Source organism: Balaenoptera borealis, assembly GCF_965194805.1.
Source record: "Balaenoptera borealis genome assembly, chromosome: 3".
Taxonomy (NCBI): domain Eukaryota; kingdom Metazoa; phylum Chordata; class Mammalia; order Artiodactyla; family Balaenopteridae; genus Balaenoptera; species Balaenoptera borealis.
The window spans coordinates 24574628-24584332 of record NC_138866.1 but is presented as its reverse complement, the minus strand read 5'-3'; the positions used below and the strand labels follow the sequence as shown (position 1 = coordinate 24584332).

The window sequence follows — 9705 nt, the reverse complement described above, 5'->3', positions numbered from 1 at the left end:
GTAAGATGTGGGGGGAAAGGAAGGCAGGCGGCATGTGAAACAACTCGGGCTTCTTGTTCGTTCTGGGAAGAGGTTGCTCCTGAGAGGGTAGAAGTTTTCAGCTGGGAGCGACCAACCTAGATTTTTTTTTTTTTTGAAGGCTGGATCGGAGAGCCTTGGCTGACCATGGGAATGGCTTTTCAACTGCCTTTCTTCTCCTTCAGTTTCTCCTGGAAGTTGGGTCCTTTTGCTCCAGATGTTGAAAAAGTCAGAGAGTGTTTTAGATTTTTAATCCTTTTTAAAGTCTTTCTCCTATTTGCTTGGATTGTTAGTCTGCAATGATGTGTACCTATCACTTCATTTTGGGCAGATACTTTTTTTGCATTTTGTGACCACTTTTCCCCTCATTATTATTCTTTTTTTTCTGGGGAAGGGGCTAGTTCACATGAGAAAGAGAAGAAGGGGAGCTCTGAGGATCACAAGAAGACAAAATTGAACTGAGATAGGGATTTCCCTAGCTGTTGAGGAATTGAGGGGGGTGTGTGTGTGTGTGTGTGTGTGTGTGTGTGTGTGTTTGAGTGTGATTTTTTTTTTTTTTTTGGAAGATGTGTGAGGAGGTGGATCTTGAGTCTGAAGATTCAGGCTGGAGTCCTGCTATCTTGCTGTGGAGGTGGGCATACTCAGAGAAGGTGAAAAGGGAGTGTGTGTGTGTGTGTGTGTGCGTGTGTGCGAGCACTCCTGTTTGGATCCGCTACAAGGGAATCTTCCTCCTCTGCCTTCCATTTGTTTATATTAATGATTTAGTAGCAGGCTTGCCTGAAAACTTCCACTCTGTGTAAGCACTGTGGGTTTTTGTAAGCTCTCAGTGACCTTAAAGGCTGGTTCGATGTATTTTTTTCTAGGCATTGTGTTGTACCCAGAGTTTTAGCTCTTTCCCTCTCTCTTTTTTTAATCACAAAACTTAACTGCTTTAGAAACATCATCTTGATGACAAGGGAAAAAAATCTGTCCCCCCCCATCCCTTCCTAGGCCAGTGACGTAATACCAACCTATGGGCTCGGCTGCTTTGCAGGTGACTTACCCTGTGATTACTTGTTAAAAAAAATAAATTTCTCCCTTCTTCCATTAAATGCATTCTTCTTTTGATTTGGATGTAGAAATATCATCATGCTGTGAGAAAATTTTATTTTTGATAACCATTATTGGGGTTTAGGTAAAGTAGGATTTCTCTTCCCTGATCATTATTAAAAATTTTTTGTTTAAATACAAAGGTCAGAGATCATCCAGAGCTAGGCTAGGATGGAGCTAGACAGAGTCGGACAAGATAGGAGAGCTGGGAAAAGGGGAGCTGTCATTTCCCCGCTTCCTCCGGTCATTCCCGCTTGGGGAGATAGTTTTCTTTTACCTCCACAATCCACCCCAACATTCTTAATTCCTCCTCTGCTCTGGGTCCTGTGGATGGCCCTGGAGGGACAGGGATGCTCCTTGTCACACCTGGAGGACCGTGTCGTTTCGGGGGTCAGATGACCGTTTGCCTTTGTGATGAAGGTTCCAATGGAAATTTGAACTCCCAGTGCGCTGGGTGACTTAGTACCTGGGATAGTCTATCTGGGGGCACCTGGAGGTTACGTTTGGGGAGCCCAAAGAACTAGCCTTTATGAATTTGCCATTCTGGGTAGAGCCTCCCTTCATCATTCAAGGGCTTGCTTCTGCATCGCCTTTCAAGTTAAAATGGTCCCGCTGGTTATGATGGGCAAGTTTACCTAAGGGCTACTGGGTACGTGGCTGAAGGATGGAGGGAAGAGAGAGACACAGCAAGGCTGGTATTTTTTTTTTTTTTTTTAATCTTCTGGCTTAATCTGCCTCAGTCATATTGGGGCGAACGATATTTCAGACGGATGCTGGTTGTGCAGAGACATTCCTATTGTTTGAATTTTTTTTTTTTTTTTTGGTTGGTTGGGGAGTGGAGAGTAAGGGCTCTTGGCCCATTTTCTGCAGCCTGGGGTTCATCTGGCGAGCCAGTCTTCCTTCTGGAAGAGGGGAAAAAGGCTGGACGCTGGAAGTTCGCTATTAAAGTGAGCAACAGGGCTGGGTTAATTTTTTAAAAACAATCGGACTGCGCGAATGCCCTTTTCTGGAGCTTTCCGGTCCTTTCTAGTGAAATAATAATTTTTAAAAATTACTTCTTAAGATGAGGGGGCCAGCAATCAAAGGGATTCTAGATTTTGAGAGACAACTGCATCTTTGCTTCTCTGGTAGCTCCCTATTATTAATTATTAGGGGTCTGATGGAGGTCTGGCCTCCTTTTTTGTTGATTTTAATGCTGCGTTTCTACTGAATATGTTGATGATTTGCTGCTTATATAAGGGAAAGGATGTATCGAGGTGGTTTGATGCTTGGGGTTTTGAGATCGGCTACTGAGATTGGGTGGCGGTTGATGTATTTGTCGATGTGCATGGTAGGAAGGTCTTTTCTTTTGGGTGGTGGGGGGTAAGGGGATGGTTGGAAAATGGTAGATGAGATGCTACAGCAAATGCGGACATGAGGAGAGGCGGAGGTGAGGTCGGAAGTCACCGGCTTGCAGAATTTCTGTCCTGCATCCCCCTTTCTCTCGTTCCTTGGGAAAAAAAATCCATTATCTCTAAAAACACATTATTCTTCAATTGGCCTTTTAGAGAAAGAAGGAGAAGGAGGGGAGGGGTTAATTTGGTGAGGGGGCTTGGTTGTAATTAGCCCACTGCTGCAAAACTGAGATACAGAAATCCATCGGCACCAGCTTTGGGGGCACAGAGAGGCAGCAGAGAGATGGGGGACGGGTTGTCAGTCTTGGATGCACAGTGGAGCGGTGGGGTTGGCGTTTGGGTATTGTGTGTGTTTGTGTCTCTGTGTGTGTGCAGTTTTTTCCGCCCTACCACCAATTTCCCCCTCTATCCTCCCCCAATTCTGCTGTTCTCTTGCTTCCATTGGCACACACCGCTCTCCCCTACCCCCGTATACCCCCTCCCCCTTTCCTTTAGTCCTTTCTGTCTGGATGAGAAAATTCTGATTCTGATGGCTCTGCGGCTCTTTTTTTTTTTTTTTTTTGCAACACAACAGTGGTGCGATGGCCTTTCCTACATGCCACACGGATGCAGCCTTCTGATAGGAGGGCTAAATCGGCACATCTACACACGCACACACTTTGCACACACTCTTGCACACACACTCTCTCACACACACACAGGCGATCAAGGGCTTGATTTCGTTTGGTTTCGCTCCCCTTTACGGCTGTCCCCACCCCTACCTCCACCATGGCTCCTTTCCACCCGTCTTCATACGGGAAATGCAGTAACGATACCCACGTCTTCTCCCCACACCGCTCTCTTCTTTCTTCTCGCCATTATTCTTTACCAGAAGCTGTGGTGTGTCGCAGTTCATGGGATTAGCGTGTTGGAGAGTCTTTGGGGAGGGGACCTCATAAGAAGGGGGTTGGAATGGGGGTAGATGACATTAATGATTTTTTTTTTTTTTTTTTTTTTGGCCAAATAAGCACCCGGTGATAATGATCCAATTTAACCATCCGTGTAATATATGTTTGCGGCACATCAGAGGAGGGTTACACGGGGAAAGCAGAGTCTGGACTGGGTTACCTCTGGGGAGATTTGATGCCTGGACAATAGAGAGACAGATGCCCTCTCTCCACACACACATATGTGTGCTCCCACACACACCAACACACAGCTCTGCTCAGTGGGCTGTGTCAAGCCAGAGGGCACTGCAGAATCTCCCAGAGTTGTCGTGGCTCGTGGGGAGTCTGGCGTGATGTCTTTGTCCTACCCAGCCCTCGCTCTCCGGGTGATGCCTGGTCTTAAAATTCTCGGTGGCCTTTGTGTTGCCTTTTGGGTGAGGGCTGGAGGGGTGTTTGCGTCTTGTCCAACGCCGGTGTGCTCCCAGTCGGACAACGTGGATTGTCCACATGGTGCGTGCGGTTCGAGCGGGGGGTGCCTGCCCGTCTGTGCTGCGTGAGTGTGCTCGGTGGGCACGGGCGCGCGCGTGGCTCTGGGGAGCTCTGGGGGCGACAGGGAAGGGAAGCTCCCCTTCCCTCTCTCGTGGGGGAGGAAGGCAGTGAGCGGCGGTGTTTGGTGGGGGCGAGAGGGCGACGCAGTTTTCAAGGTAGCTGAGAAGACGGTGGGGGGAGAAGGCGCTCGTCTCCAGCCGCAAGCCTCGTGGGGGAGCCCCGCTCCCAGGAGCAAGCCCGTGGGTGGGTGTGCGCTGGAGGACCAGTGGGCGGATGCGGACGGAAGGGGGAGAAGGGACGAGGTGGGCGAGACTGAGGGCGTCCCTGGCCACGTCGGGCGCCCCGGGCAGAGCGTGGGGGGACGGCCCTGCTCGCCCCGGCCTCGGCCACGCGCGTGGGACGGTGGCCCGGCCTTGTGGGAGGCTCTGCGGCCCCTGAGGAGCTGCGGTCGCCCTCGGCCGGGATAGCAGCTGAGACCCGGTGCTTTGCGGGGCTCCAGCCGTCATACCTATCAGACGCCATTTTCCCTTCTCCTTTGGTTAAAGGTGTGTCCCTCTTTATTAGCGATTACATGTGAAACTGGAAAACATTTTTCCTAAGAGGAAAAAAAAAATCCTTGTGGCAAAATGCTGGTTGTGGTACGTAGCTTATGTCCCTCTCCCTTCCTGGGGCTGACCTTGAGGAGTCAGGGAGAAAGGGTTACGTCATTGCCAGAGAAAGGGGACAACTGGGGGGTAGGATGCCTCAGGGGCGAATCATTGTGCCAAACACCGAGAGGAGAAAGCTCTTGGGATCCCCCTGCTGTGTTCTCCTTATGTGACCCTCGTGTGTGGATGGGAGACTTGGAAAAGTAGAAACGTCCCTTCCAAAGCTCGCCCCCTAGAAATTCGCAGGCCTCGGTTCCTGCTGCCATCAGGCCCTGCTTCCCTCAAGCACGTACCCGCTGGGGGAGGAACCACCAGCCTCTCCGCAGCTCTGACCCTGGAGGGCCAGCCCTGGCTGCTCTGCAGATGATGAGGGGTGACTGGGCCAGCCACAGGTGGCAGTGCTGGGCTCGAGCAGGGCTCTGCAGGCCTCTGCTCAAGTGAGACCTCCCCAGAGAGGCCTGTGCTGAGTGGCCTTCTAAAGTAGCCCCCTCACCCTGACCCCCGGCTACTTTCAGCCCACGTCTCTGCCTTCAATTCTGATCAGCTACGCACTACCTAACACTACATTACATACTGAAGTGTTAAGGTAATCTTGTCTGTCTCTCCCTCTGGAATTCAGGCTCCATGAGGTCAGGGTCTTTGCCTATTTTTGTTCATTGCAGTGTTCTCAGTGCCTAGGACATTTTCTGGCGTGTAGTAGGTGCTCAACAAATATTTGTTGATTGGAAGAAAGAACCATATGGATTTGGTGTTGGGGTTCTAACCTTGGAGCCTGTCTTCTGCGAACGCTGAACTTTGCCTCTGGCTGTCCCTGCCTGCAAGTCCAGATCTGCTAGAGGAATTGCAAAGTGCAACTTTCGAGTTCAATAGAAGGGTCTTCTCCATGCCTGGCTCAGAGTGACTCTGCCTCCTTCATGGTCCCACTAATACTAGTTAATCATCATCATCAAGTAGTAGTAATGGTAGTGATACAGCTACCGTTCTGAGGTACTTAATATATATCAAGTTTCTTTCTTTTTTTTTTTTTTCATTCAGTATCTCTTTTAATTTTCCAAACAACTCAATGCAGTATACAGTCGGCCCTCTGTATCTGTGGGTTCTGCATCCTCAGATGTGGAGGGCCAACTGTGCTACATCATTTTATATAAGAAACTTGAGCACCCGAAGATTTTTGAATCTGCGAGGGATCCTAGAACCAATACCCCATGGATACCGAGGGATGACTCTGCTATTATTCCCTGCCTTTGACAGAAGAGGAGACTGAGACTTAGATAAAATCAGATAGTAAGATGGCAGATCAGGGATTTGAGCTCAGATCTTTCTTATTCCAGAGCCCAAGTTCGTGACCCTTATGTCACACTGTTAGAGGTAAAAGGGAGATGAGCCATTATCTCATTCAGTGCTCTCAAATCAGATGAGAAAACTGAGGCGAAGAGAGATTAAATGGCTTGTCCAGACTCATATGCCATGTTTGATGCAGAGACAAAGCTGGAATCCAGGTTTTCTGGCTATCTGGGCAGTGTTCTTTCTATACCATCTTGCTGCCTGTGGGACATGGGCCCGCTCTCAAATGGGATTGCGCTGGAGGCTGCCTGAGGTGCCCTCTTAGCTTTCCTTCTTCCTTGGTCGGCGGGGCAGTGGGGTCTTGGTGAGGTGGGAGGAAGTAAGTGTGCCTTTAATGAGGGCAGACTATTCCTGCTGTGCTGGAAGGAGACTGGGGGCTATTCTCCAAGGTCATCAGAATCACTGGGTGCCGGTCAAGGTCATCCCCTGAGCGCGCTGGAGGAAGAGACCCCAGTGGAGTGCTCCAGATTCTTAGTCCCACGTAGCCCTGCCCATCACGGTTACTCTCAGATACAGCAGGGGCTCCATTCAGAGGTCCAAGCAGCTGGTGTCTGGATCCTGATGACCTGGGAGCTTGTGTGCTTCTCCCAGACTGGCTTAGCCCTTGCTTCTCTGCGTGGAGCCAGACACTAGCCTCAGCGTGTTTCGTTTCTGTTTCCAGAGGCTGGCTGGAGAGCTTGAGCTCATGGAACGTGCGGAAGGGTCCCTACTAGTCCCTGTGCTCTAGCCCTAGGGTTGGCCTTGACCTCGACTCAGGGAGGGGTTAGACATCCTAGCGTGCGTGCGTATGTGCATGTGTGTGTGTATGTTATGCTGGGGCCAGGAAGGTAGGGGAAGTGGGGGACCAGAGTAAAGTGGATTCTGAGAAGCAGGGAAGCCTTACCTTCTTCCAGGACCTTGAGACAGGGTGAGAAGCCTTTTCTGTGTGACTTTGAGGTGGGGTGACCAGATGCCTTGGTTTGTAGAGACAGGCGCATTTAGGCCTTTGTCCTAGTGTAATTATTAGCTCTCAGAAATGTCCTGGTTTGGATGATAAAATATATGGTCATCCTTCTTTGAGGTGACATCACCCACTTTCTGTTCATGGACTAGAGAGAGGAAAGGCGTGTCAGATAGGGAAATCAAATTTTAGGCCAAGAAGGTGGCTAGGAGAAGAGACTTCCCCCAGAGATACTTGTCCCGTATTTCTAAAGGATTAAGACCTTAATCTTCTGACTACTCCTGCTACCAACATGACGACTACTAACCTAACTACCTTACTACAACTACTTCTGCTAGCCAGCATTTGAGTCCTATGAGCCAGATACTATACTAAGCACTTGACACGCATTGTCCCACTTAACCTTCCTACCACCCTATGAGGTGGGTACTATTAACATCTCAGTATGACAAATAAAGAAACTGAGCCCTAAAGAAGTTAAATAACATGTGCAAGGTCACGCAGGTAGGAAGTGATGAGGTCACATTCAAAGCCAGTGGCCTGGCTCCAACGCTCTGATAGTCACACTGTGTCACAGCACCTCCGTGGGCCTGTCCTCTGGTCCCCACGTCTGGGAACTTGACTCTGAGAGCTGACCCGCTTACTGGGCTGGCTGCTCACAACCCTGGGACCTGCAGACGGTGCCGCTGTGAGTCAGTGGCATGTTAGGCTTAGGGAGAGGAAGCCGCTGGCCCAGCAGTGGCGCTGCTCGTGGTCTTTTTGATGGTACTTTAGAGACTCTGGTTCCCATGGTGACTCAGTTACTTTCTTGCTGCTTCAAGCACCTTGTCAGGGGAGGGAGCTTAGGTTGTTTGGGATGGTGGTGGGTGGGCAGAAGGCAGAGAACCTGCAACCCGTCTCTGCTTTGCTCTGTGGCCCTGATCCCTGATGGGCCCACACTCCCCGTGGCTGTTGCAACAGGGGGTGGCCCTCAGTGGAGATTCTGGTGAATGGACAGTCATCTAGCACCTGCTCTTAGCAGAGCATGACATTCTGGTGTATTTCCTGTAATGGGCAGTGTCCTCATTTGTCTGATGAGGAAACCGTTGGTCAGAAGGGTTAAATAACTTGTCTGGGATCACACAGTGAGAAGTAGCAGACTTTGGACCCAAGCTTGGGTCTGACTCCAGAATTCATGCTGTTTCTGAGTCCTTGCACTGCCCGCTATGCTGAACCCTGGAGAAGAGGGGGTGGGAGTTGAAACATCTAAAATGGGAGCCGGAGGAGGAAACTCCCCAGGAGGAGGTCTTCAGATCAGCTCCTGAGTGTGAGGGCTGGAGAGGGCGTCTGGGGCTCATCATCTTGCTCAGCCACCCCTGGGCCTCCTCCCCTCCTCCAGCCAGGGGAAGACAGCTGCTGACCTCTCAGCTGGATGAGTGCTCGTTCTGGTTTGGAGGGAATGGGGAGATGGGCCCATCCACGCCTTGCAGGTACCTCTTTCCCCCATGGAGCAGTGATACGTGCACTGACACCTAATCCCTCTTCCTTCCCCCTGTGTCTATGTCATAGGGTCAAGGGTAAGAAGGGATGGGTGATCTCCCTGCCTAGAGACTGGAGGGAGGACACACAGTGGGAGAAGCTGGGATTCCCCTGCTGGAGGACTCCAGGGAGAAAGGGGAATTTTTTCTTGCTTGAGAAGCAGAGAACAGGAGGAGAGTATTTTTCTCACTGAGGGGATGGTCTGTGGCCCCCAAGCTGAGCTGCATTAGCTTCATTGCAGCCCCATTGAAGACTGTGTTTATTTTTTCAATAATGTGTTAATTAAACATCGATTTCCGGGTGGAAGAAAGGGAATTGGATTGCCAGAGCTAAATGGAGTGAGGCGGATGGGGAGCTGGTGAGAGGGGCCCAAGCTGGGGTCAGCATTCTTCAGCATCACCCCAGGAGGGGTGGAGGGGAGGCAAGGTTGCCTCCTCCCCTGGCTCGAAATTTGGAATTTTCAGCTCCCCATGAGCCTTCAGGAGGCATCTTTTCTATCCTTTGGCTGCCAGAGCAGATGGAGATGGCTCTTTGCTGAACCTCAATTCAAGGGGGGAGAAACAATCATTCTTCACCTTCTCCAGCAAATTTGTTTTTTTTTTTTTTTTTGAGTGAACCTGTGCCAGGCCTTTTGCTTGGCACTCTACATAGGTTAGCTCATTGGTTTTTAAAATAAACACAGGGGTAGTACTTTTTTTATACCCCGACTTTGGAGATGAGGAAACTGAAGCTCAGAGAAGTTAAGTAGCAAACTCAAGAGCAAAGAGCTGGACAAGCTTGGCAAGAAAAGGGGGCCCTGGAAGAGTAGAAAGTATCTGAGGTCAGCAGAATAGCCACCAAGGGTCCAAGCCCCTCTAAAGGCAAAAAAGAAAAGAATGAAGCAACAGAGAATGATTTGTTATTTTATCACTGGCTAAGATGGATTGAGCTTTTGCTATGTGCCAGCAACTATGTTAAGTGCTTTGCATATACAGTTGTGAGGATGCAATGAGTACGTGTTAAGTAATGTTATTCCCATTTTAAAGATGAGGAAAGTGGGGCTTGAAGAGGTTAACTAACTTGCTGAGGTTGCAGAGTTGGTAAATGGCGGAGCTGGAATAAAACTTTGGTAAAGAGGACTTTGGGACCTCTTTACAGTCGTGTTCTGTTGTCTCATACACACTGAGGACACGGATGCCTGCTCAGCAAGTCACCTATAACTTCTGGGAGATAAAGACGTGGGGCTTTTAGGGTGGATTCTCGGACCGGATCCTGAGCCCCAGAAATCCCAGAGTCTTGCA

The 9705-nt window shown here is 49.9% G+C and overlaps 1 protein-coding gene across 17 annotated transcripts in view; it reads left to right on the top strand.

Moving 5' to 3' along the window:
• NRXN3 (neurexin 3) overlaps positions 1-9705 on the top strand; it is a 1723243-nt gene that overhangs the window by 44769 nt on the left and 1668769 nt on the right. The window lies entirely within an intron of this gene.